The sequence below is a fragment of the Rhipicephalus microplus genome, chromosome 3 (assembly GCF_043290135.1).
Source record: "Rhipicephalus microplus isolate Deutch F79 chromosome 3, USDA_Rmic, whole genome shotgun sequence".
NCBI classification, from domain to species: domain Eukaryota; kingdom Metazoa; phylum Arthropoda; class Arachnida; order Ixodida; family Ixodidae; genus Rhipicephalus; species Rhipicephalus microplus.
In genome coordinates this window covers 34,848,892-34,859,644 of record NC_134702.1, presented here as the reverse complement: position 1 = coordinate 34,859,644, position 10,753 = coordinate 34,848,892, and positions in this window count along the sequence as shown.

Sequence of the window (10,753 nt, the reverse complement as noted above, 5' to 3'; positions counted from 1 at the left end):
CAGTAGCCAAGGAGTGTTTCGATTTCTCCGTGAAACCGTAATCACAGTAAGGGAAGATTAGGAAGGCAGAGATTCGACAGCCCTCTGGTAACTTGGCCGAGGGAACACGCTGTGGTCCTCCGTGCCCGGTATTTTGCCGCTCTCGTCGTTTCAATGGCGTGAAGCTGTCTATAAGAAGCTCGAATGTAGGCGCGTTTGTAATGCTTCGTGCTTCTATAATAAATAATTATTTGATGTAATGTACTCAGTAACTTTTGGTAATGACCTCTAAAGGGCAACATTCGTTGTTCCAAGTGGCCCGATTAAGGAAGCGGACGTACCTTGCACGTAAATTAGTCAGGTAGGAATTATTGATATAATTCGCTGATGAATGCTCAAGACACGTTTACAAACATTACGTTTGTGAAAATAAGCAGTTGTTAACCCAGGCCTGCTAGGAATCATGTTGAGGAAGAAGTGCATATTAATTGCCCAGACTAATGATTGATTGATTGACTGATATGTGGGATTTTACGTCCCAAAACCACCATATAATTATGAGAGACGCCGTAGTGGATGACTCCGGAAATTTGGACAACCTGAGGTTCTTTAAAATGCCCAGACTAATAGTAAGACTAGTCAGAAAGAGAGAGAGAGACGGAAACAAACGTCTTATTTGAAAAAAGAGCTCTAGAGAGGCACGCCTAGTTCAGGATACCGTATTGTCGGGCTGCGTCCATGACCATCGCAACCGGCCTTATCTCATCGCGGAGGTTGGAGCTGGTCAAGGCTTTTTTTTTCAAAGGTCATGGGTGATGTACGTGGCAGCTTGGGTAAACGTAAGAAACAAAAGAAAACAAGGATATATCGAGAGTTTAGTTTGTTTTTCTTTGTTTGAAACAGCCAACAGATATTGAAGGCAGGGAAAGGGTACGACATTTTATTCGTTTAGTCCTTAATTCATCTGTTTGAATATCAAAATAACTATACTGAGCGAAGGGAACAAGATAACTGGCCGCTGGAGGGGACTGAACAGATAATGTCTCATTCTTGTACGGGTGTAACAGTTGTATGCAGTAATGTTTTGTTGCAGGGAAAAAGGCTTCATATACAGGTGTGCGCAGGTAGCGACGATTCTAGTTGGGACCATTTCGGAAACTAGATTCCACGATTGCGAGAATATCTCAGTACGTTGTCATTCATATTTACACGGACATCGGGTATGCGCACACATTTGTGCATCTCAAAAGATCGGTGTTCAAGCTTCGCAACGTTTCGTGACACCCTTCGCAGTCTTCCGTCATGCCCACTGGACTCCCCCAAGAAGCGTCATACAAAAAAAAAAAAAACCTCGAAAAAAAAAACAACAACGTACTAAGCGATCGTGACATTTGACACTTTCGCTTACGCACAGCACTTCGCGGACGCTTTCGGTCGCGCCAGAAAAACAGGCCTCGACCTTAATTGCCTGAAATGGGCTCTCGTGAAAGTGCTGCCACTTCACGCTACAATAGTGTCCTGTCTGTTGTTTTCACGTCCCCATCTCCCTCTACAACGCATTATGTTTGCTCCGAGATGCACAGCGTGGAAACAAGCATGCCTGTGTGCACACGGGGCTAGGCCCAAATACGAGGAGCCGCAAACTTGATTCCCGTCGGCGCAACAAAGGAAGCGGGAGGACATGCACAGTCTGGGGGCGAAGGAAGCTTGCCCTCGGGGAAAAACGGATTACGCCGACGAAGCATTTTTCGGCGCAAGATACCTTTTTTGTTATTGCTCAGCTTGCCTTTAGACGTTTTACGATGCGCCAAGGAAGGCGTTCAAAAGAGGCGGGACATGTGAGAAGTTTGAGAAATTATAAGTTGTCAAAGGAAATAAAGTAAATAGAGACGTGAAATATCAAGCTATGGAACCAAAATAGACTTATCTTAGCACTACTAGAAGAGCAGGGGGTCACCATCAAGTTAATCACCCAAACAAAAATTATTATTGAGAAAACAAAAAGAAGTTATTGAGCAATGGCAACAGATGGCATCAAAAATAAATAACGATTCGATTAAAATACGGATGAGCAAATTGTTAAACAGGATTGAAGATATGCTATCGACTTTCAATTGAAAAGTGATCAATCAACTCGATATAGAAACCACCGACATATTGTTTACAAAATACTTCCTGAATGGTATTTCAATAGAAATGAGTCAATGGCATTTTTTTGCAAAGTGCATTACAGCAATATTGTCGACAAAGCATTGAAGCAAGTCAATGAGTATTGCAGAACCATTGATGATCAGTAGAGTCAATCATTTGATCATAGTCCGACAATGGAAAATCAACAGTCATTTTCGTAAGGCCATATATACGTCCATGCTTGTAAGCATTGGTCGCCGCCGACATTGGGCGCTTGTTGCGACGTCGCAGTGCGTAGGCTCTGCCTAAACCAAGGCTAACCACTACCCTCTATGATCACGTGACAACAGACACAGCAGCTGCAAAGCTGCCTACAAGGCTGCTCGACCCACTGTGTTCGGAGAAAATGCGCCTAAAAATGGACAACAGCTCTTTTGTGTGCTACACCACACGGTCAGACATGGTGCATGATTGCACTGCAAAGTGGGTCGGGACTGTTCTGCTGTACATTAGCATAATTACCCACCAACAGCTCCGTGGACGAAAACGTCATTGCAGTGGTTCTTTCGGTGGAACCACTTAAATCGAGTAAACCACACGTGACCACTACTTCTATTCTGTCTCCTTTTCCCTCTCTCAGGATGTAGCACCATCGCATGCATCTGTAGACGGTGATTCAGAAAAAATAAGATACAAATACAGACACTGTGAAACCTGGAAAACCAAAAAAAATTAAATAAAATTTAAGTATTCCTTTATTAGGAAGATAAGATATTAAGGGCGCTAATTTTCGCGGTGAGCATGAGGCGCGGGCACGTGAATAATGGCTGACGTGCCTTCGAGAGTTACCATCTGTGGAAGTTTTTGCTGCGTAGCCTGTATCAGAACGCATTCGACAGGAATACCCAAGTGCACCAAACGTAGGGAAACCTCGTAAGACGTGATCTGACTTGAGCAACGAGCGTTCCATTGCTCGCGGAGGTGGCCAAGTGTGCCAAAGCTGTTTAACTGACACAATGCAAGGAATCTAGATGTTTATGCACACTGCTGGCCCATTCGATAACTGAGGCACACGTGTAATATTTCGTGACACGTCCACTTCGTCTATCACGTATGCAACAACGTTAGAGCGCACACACAAGATATTTTTAACCTTTAGAACGACGTTCTACAGGGGAAGCTGGCCTTTGCTAACTGGCATACTATATCGTTTTGAAGCTGTGTCAAGGGTCATACCTTTTGAAAGATATTCTTTTTTGGTGGGTGGGGTCTGCATCCGTCCTTAAGGCAAAACTTGAAGAGGGGGAGCCAAAAAAAGGAAGAGAGGCCAACAAAAATTAGAACAACCGATTAGCTACTCTACAATAAACGAGGAGGAGGAGAAAAAGCCAAACAAAAGTCTCCTCATTGCATTCGTGTATCTTGGCTTCCGTATACGAGGCGCAAAAATAAAGCGTTTTTTCGTGTTACAGCTCGCCAATACAATAACAAAGCATTTAGCCTCGATACAGTAACTTAATTGGTACACAGCGGCTTAGTATGATTCCTTGATATGTAAGATTCCAGATGCATTCCCATACTCGTGTTGATTCTCGCTTCCCACAATAAAGTGAACCGGAATCACCAATTACTTCACCGAACAGCTGTCACGTAAGCTGATTCAAACTGCAAGAAACAGCTTACTTAGCAACTGGAAGACCTAGATGGACTGCTGGCGTCATACCTCGAAACCAATATTACAAAAAGAGTCGGGCCACACACGTCCTATCTAACCGACAGATGCAAAAAATTGGGTCGCAAAAATTAGCGCTATTTCTGCAATTCATTGACCCCATTCATAACACTTCCGAAAATATGGCAAACAATCACTGCTTTAAGCCATCCAGTATCCCAGCGAAACCCATTCAGATAATTGGCCATATCTTTTGGATTATCCGAACGTGATAATGCTAATAAGTTTTGCACATATCTGACTGGAACCGGGCAATTGGTTCACAATACTCCTCCAGTGCCCAATTCTCTAGAGCAGCAAATCCAAGATGCATATGCTTTATCACATGCTGAACTAGATAACACGTATTCTCTACTAGAGTTGCATACTGCTCTATTACTAACCCGCGTAAGAATTCGGCAACGGTCCCGACAACGTGTCGTACAGTGTTCTGAAAAATCTAGGCCCCAATGGCATGCCAGTTCTTCTACGAATATATAACGACATGTGGACGAAGGCGTACGTTCCAATCTGTTGGTAGGTCGCGAAAATCGTTCCACTGCTAAAGCCCGGTAAATCACCGCTTTTGTTTGACTGATTTCGACCAGTCATCACTACCTGTGTATTAAAAGTCGTGGAAAAAAATAGTTGACAGAAAGTTACAGTGGTGGATTGAAGCTAACTCTCTTCCAGTATAGATGACTGGCTTCAGAAGACGGCGATGCATTATGAACTGCGTCTTTGATCTCGTTATATTTGTAGAACATGAGACGAGCTTGGGAAACATGGCTGTTGCGGCGTCCATAGGTATAAGAAAGGCGTTCCACTCTGTGAGTTACTTTTCTGTGCTGTACGGGCTTACCTCACTAGGGGTTCATTGTCACATCCTTCAATGCATCGCCAACTTCCTGCGTAATAAGCAAACATACATTTCTACATTACAGAGACAGCGATCGCTTCAACATGAGCAGAGGTGTACCCCAAGGAAGCGTTCTAAGTCCGCTTCTTTTCAATGCTACAATGACAGGTCTTCCACAAGTGCTGCCCGAAGCCTTGAACATACCCATGTATGCCGACGACATATGCATAAGGACGTCCCACAAATCACTGAAAGTGATCAAACATCGGCTTTATCAAGGACTAAACATAATTAATTACTACCTCAAAGATCGAGGCATGCAGATTTCTCACGCCAAATCGATAATTATGCCGTTCACGAGAAAGAGAGTGAAAAACTTGAAACGTTTTGTGGATGGTCAGAGAATCGAAATCGCACGAAAGCATCGCTTCCTTGATGTTACGTTAGACAGCGAAATCAGATGGAGTCAGCATGTTGCTGATCAAGAAAATCAAGTAAACTGCACCGTAAATGTTATACGTCGCCTAGCGGGAACAAAATGCGGTGGTACATCAGCATCTCTACTCCACGTCCATTGTGCACTAATCCCACAAAAAATTGCCTACTTCGCGCCAATTCTCACAACATCTCTCAGACGTCTCTACACCTACTTCAGTTGTTACAATCAGGAAGCTTACGCATATGTCTTGGGGTTCCACAGGCAACATCAAGTTCTCTGACACTGTCAGAAGCAAGAGAACTCAACAATATAGTAATTAGAAGTGTTGAGACCTGCCCGCACCTTTTTTGTATAGTCACGAAACACCTTTCACATCTGCTCATATCAAACATCGTGAACCATGCCGGAGTGCAAATACATGCATGTGTACCAACAGTACATTTCCCGGCTTCCTGTGTCGACGAATTGGCCCCTGGACCAAAACTACCCGCCATGGTTGCTTGAGCTACCAACTATTGAAACGTCAATAGATGGACTTCGCAGCAAACATGAAGTGTCAATCGTGGCCGCACAGCAGTTGTCATCACATCATCTGTTTGAGACGTCGTGTACACTAACGGCTCCGTTGTTAAAGAGACAGCGACATCAGCATTTATAATTCCGGAATTGCGCGAAGAATACGCATGTCGATTGGGCCATCTTTCTTAAACAACGTCGGAGCTCGAAGCGATTTAGCTAGCCATAAGTTTCATCAAACTCTCAACGACACCAAGAAAACGCGTGGTAATTAGAGACTCTCTGGCGGTACTCGCATGTGTGAAAAATGCCACTTCAAGACATATTGATATGCGTATAGTATACGCTATACTAAAAGAGCTTTCAGAAGCTACGAAGTCGAATCATCGAGTGGTATTTCAGTGGGTTCCCAGTCACTGTGAAATCAAGGGAAATGAAATGCCAGATGAGTTGGCTAAAACTGTTCATCATTCTACTCAAACGTGCCTCATTCCTGTATCTCAATATATGATGTAAATAGAATTTTATGAACAACGAAACGTGAATTATGCTTGTCTATCTGGTTCACAGACAAAACAAAGGAATCGATCCTATATGCTGTTGATCCCGATTTTGAATGCCAATGAGACCGTGACCTCCCCAAACGTATTGACAAACTGATACATCGCCTAAGACTCGGAACTGCTTACACAAAGCCCTTCCTACTTCGTATTCAGCGTGCAACATCGTCAGCATGTTCGTGTGGCCACGACGACGAGGACATCTATCACCTCTTGCTCAACTGTCCGAAACACGACACACACCGAAGGAGACTCGAACAGAAACTCCATAAGTTAGATCCCTAGTGGCCATTTGCCTCGAATAATATACTAGGCTTATGACCATCTTAAACAAATGGCAAAGCAATGAAGGTGCTGCAATACTTCCTCGAAGAAACGAAGATTTGTGACCAGTACTGAGCAGACTATAAATAACATGTTTGTTCTAACCATATAGAATAACGTTTGCTCTCACCTATGTATAGGACTCTATACGTGTATATATGCTACTTAGTTTTTTTTTCTTTATCTGTAAGAATGAAGTGGAAAGCGTTAGCGATCACTAAGTAACGGTGACAAAAACTCCTTTGTTTATTTTCTGCTTCTATATAAAAGGCTCAACCTTTTTCTAGAACGTTGTGAGTATGCCCTAAGCCAGAGGGTTCGCATGCAAGTAACTCCCAAAGATGAAGTCGTTACGTCACCGTCATAATGCACCAGTGATGTCAAGCAGTCAGAGTTGACCGCTTCAATTCAGAGTGTTTGATTCTGGTTGCGCAGTTATCCTGTCCATTCTCCCGAAGTCAACCGGCAGTCGACCCTGAGTGGTCGATTATGCCGAGATCATTGCGAAACGCAGACCATCCAGCTGTACGAGCGTTAATAATACTTACTCCCAAACCACCACCGTCCTATTCTTTTGGTGCGGATTTGGGAAAACGTTTATGTGAATGACGCCGCTCATAACACTTTATTTTAACTCATATTTCAGGCTTTTTCGCCTACCAGACACGATGCCAAAAAATTATGACAGTTGCAATAGATGGTATACTAATTAAAAATGAAGGTAAATCTCTCGACAAGAGCATTGTAACGAAGTACTGCCGGCCTCTCTTTAAATTAAATACAACTGAAGAGAGTAACTTAAGGAGCTCCTCCCTCTATAGGACTCATTGAACAAAGCAACCATGTGGAACTAGACACGACTGCGTAACCATGCGATTTGCAAAATGACACACCTTTCTTTGCATTCATGAAACACTATACATAACTTTGTGCTGAAGGCATTTAGATGGTAGTTCAAACATTTCGAAATCTTAAATTCATTTATAGCCGAGACGAGAATAAACCTATAAAAGAGAAGCTACGTTAAGAGGCACAGGAAATACGCATGCTTAGAAGAAACGAATAAGGCAGAAAAAAAAACTACACTAATAAAAGAAATTTCAGAACGAAAGGTTTCGGAGCCAACCGGAAATGTGCTCTGGCACGGAAAGCCACTCATCACTTACTCCTTCGGAAAGTATCGGCTAAGTCCACCGAGGCTCGACAGAGAAGGAAAAGAAACAAAAAACAGTAATGATGAATGAAGGCAATTTTGCGAGACCCTTCTAGGGTGGCTTCTTTGCGGTTTCGCTGTCGGCCCTCATTTATTCACCCAGTACAGTGAGTACCATGCTCTCGACAGTATGGTCTTAAAGTAGAAGAAAGTATACCTGGAGTACTTTTTTGTTTATTCACGTGTTTTTGCAGGGATGTTAATGTGTTTACCGTTTTCGAGGATAGAAAAATGTGTTAAAAATTGTTTCTGCTCTGCTCTTGGGAAGAGAATGTTTCCCCGTGTTTAGTGCGTAAACTCGTTAGCTGAATAATTAAGCCTGGTGGGAAAGTATATGTGGATGAAAATACTTGTTTCTCGTAGGATCAGTATTCTAGTACTTTGTATCTTTATGTACTGACACTGATTCCGTGATATGATGTAATCACCTATCAGGATTTGTATGTTTTGCACATACTCATCCCTCCAGCCCTGCTCTCGTAATGTTAAACTTATTTACAATGGTACGCAGTCAACGTCTTTTTCTGACATTGTGCGAATTCCCCTAAAACTACATTTGTCTTGCCTTTTCTCTTCTTTTTATTACTACTGCCAAACTAGTATAAACTACACGTTAACTTCCTGAACGGGTAATATGAAGTGTCTCGAGTCATAGTTACACTCTACTAGCAATTGTCAGATTTTTCGGCTCTAAACCACGATATGATTATGACGGATGCCATAGTGGAAGGCTCTGAAATTCGCGAACATTTCACGTTCTTCAACACGCATCCAAAATCTAGGCGAATGGACCTTTTGCAGTCTAACTCCATAAATATGCAATCGCCACATCAGACCAGCTCTGTACGTGCGTGGTTATCATTTCGGAAGAGGCAGAACGAAACACCGGATAATTTTTTTTTCGAAAGGACACATCTTTTGCTAAATACAACCAAATCAATTTGCGGAAAATTACGTCGGTAAAACCATTCGTTGTTTTAAACTGTAGCCGAGTTAATTGTGATCATGTAGGCATGTAGGCATGGAGGATGCCTCCAGAAGCACGTAACTAAGTTTGTTAAGTGCATCACCGGAGTAGTATATAAGATACCCCTTTCTTGCGGACGGATGTACATTGGCCAGACCGGCCGATGTGTGAACGTGCGTCTCAGGGCACACAGAAGCTCGTTGAAAAGTACACCTTACTCCCATTTAGCGTCACATTGCGTTTCGTGCAAGTGCCAACCTCTGTTTGAGAATACAATTGTTCTGTTCCGGCATCCTCATCAAACTACGCGCGAAATTTCTGAAGCCTATCACATTTCCAGGAATACGGACCAATGTATAAGTCATCCTTCCCTCTCACTACTTGACTGTGAATTCAGCTACCTAGATAACCCTTAGACATGTGCCTTGATTACACGCTTCGCATGCTGCTCTTGATTTCGTCATAATCTTTTTTTGACATGCGCATTTTGTGTTTATATATGTCCTTCCGATGTGGAAAATAAATCAGTTGTTAGTTGAGCGCTCGTGTTGTGTGGTTCCTCGCTTCGTCCTTTGTGTTTTCTCTGCGCTCCCAGTTCGCTGAACGAAGAACATGTAGGCAAATAAAGCACTACTCCCTCAGACTCACACACACACACAAAAATATCTTGCGCTTTGCACTGACTCGAACTCCGACTTTCCAAGATTTCCCTCAGCCAGGCTGTCTCGGACTCACACTCTCGAATATTTTCTTCCCTCGCACTCACGATCACCACATTATAACTAACCTAGCTCTATCTGAGTGCAGTGAGTCAACACATGAGTGAGTTTGCCGATCTATATAATTTTGACCTTATCCTAAACAAATTAAAGTGTACAAAGAACATACTTTTCTATCGGTGGTATCCGAATTTATAACATACGAATGGAAGTAAACAGTTAAAAGAAACACCCAGTTCTAAGAGTTATCGAGAGGAGACTGAGAAAGAAAACAAAAACAAAAACGCGGAACACACTCAACATCAGATCGTTTGCTGCGGCCTCTTGGGTATTCGTGCGTAGAGTATTTGTACCAAGGACACTGCACCACGGTTTATGCACGGTTAAGTCCTCGAGCTGAAAGGGCGGCAGAACTTGGAGTTGAAGGCTCTTTTGCGACACATTCGGAAGTCCTAACGAGCATGCCATTAACGCAGTAATATGTACGCATCCTCATTTTGTTTGGGAAAAACGCGAGGCGCATACCAAGAGCAGGCACCATATCACACGTCGTGCAGCGATTGCGTTGGCTAACGCACTTTGCAGGACTCGCATATGTGAGTCTTTCGAATATAGGAAAAGAGAGACGGATTTTCAGCGCTACATTCGGGGCGTTCGTTGTTTCATGGCCCATTTGAGACAAACTCAACAAACATTCACTATTCGTAAGTAAACAACGAACAATGAAACAAAACGCATCCTTGCGCTTGATGTAGATATTTTCATTAGAAACTTCGTTGGATAAATGAAAGAAAGAGAACTTTACACTTACGCTTAGTAATAATCACTGCAGCATATTCAAACACGCAACTGTACGTCAGTACTGCTTAACGTAGTTTTATGACTACACCTCACCTCTCTGGAAAACGTCGAAGATGCATGTATCTCCTTTTTTGTGCTTCTAACAGCGTTCGGTAATATCGAAAGCTTTAAAAAAACGCGAAGTTCAGGCTATATGAAAATTTTTTGTGCCCTTTTTTTTTAATGCCGCTGCTCTTCGAAACTTTTCCATTTCCGCATGTTTTTACGGTGGATGTCCGGGTGAGGGAGTTTAAACGATATCCTGCTGCAAGGAATCTTCGCATGGAGGCCAATAAAAGCATCTCGTCAAGAAGGTTTTAAGGCAAGTAGTAAACGACACGACGCCCAAAAAACCCCATCTTTACAACACTCAGTCACGATCCTTAGCCAAAAGCTTTGCTTTTGGAAATACAGTTTTTTTTATCCTGCCTGTTTTCGCAGCGCTTCATATAAACATCCTGCGCACAATCTGAGACTCCCATATCAGCTGTTTTCT